The sequence below is a fragment of the Rhagoletis zephyria genome, unplaced genomic scaffold, assembly GCF_001687245.7.
Source record: "Rhagoletis zephyria isolate East Lansing unplaced genomic scaffold, Rhagoletis_zephyria_1.1 Rzeph_scaffold_18614, whole genome shotgun sequence".
NCBI classification, from domain to species: Eukaryota; Metazoa; Arthropoda; class Insecta; order Diptera; family Tephritidae; genus Rhagoletis; species Rhagoletis zephyria.
In genome coordinates, this window is record NW_016175675.1 from 847 (window position 1) to 1,098 (window position 252).

Consider the following 252-nt stretch of genomic DNA (forward strand, 5'->3'; position numbering starts at 1 on the left):
TTCCTCTGTTACCAGCATCGCGGCCCGCGTTGAATATTTTCAGAGCAGGAGCGTTTCTGTCCATCCGAACGACATGGCCAAGCCAGCGGAGCCGCTGAATTTTAATTCGCTGCACTATGTCTATATCGTTGTAAAGCTCATACAGCTCATCGTTAAATCGTCTGCGATATTCGCCATCACCAACGCGTAAAGGTCCGTAAATCTTTCGCAGAATCTTTCTCTCGAAAACTCCAAGAGCCGCCTCATCAGATG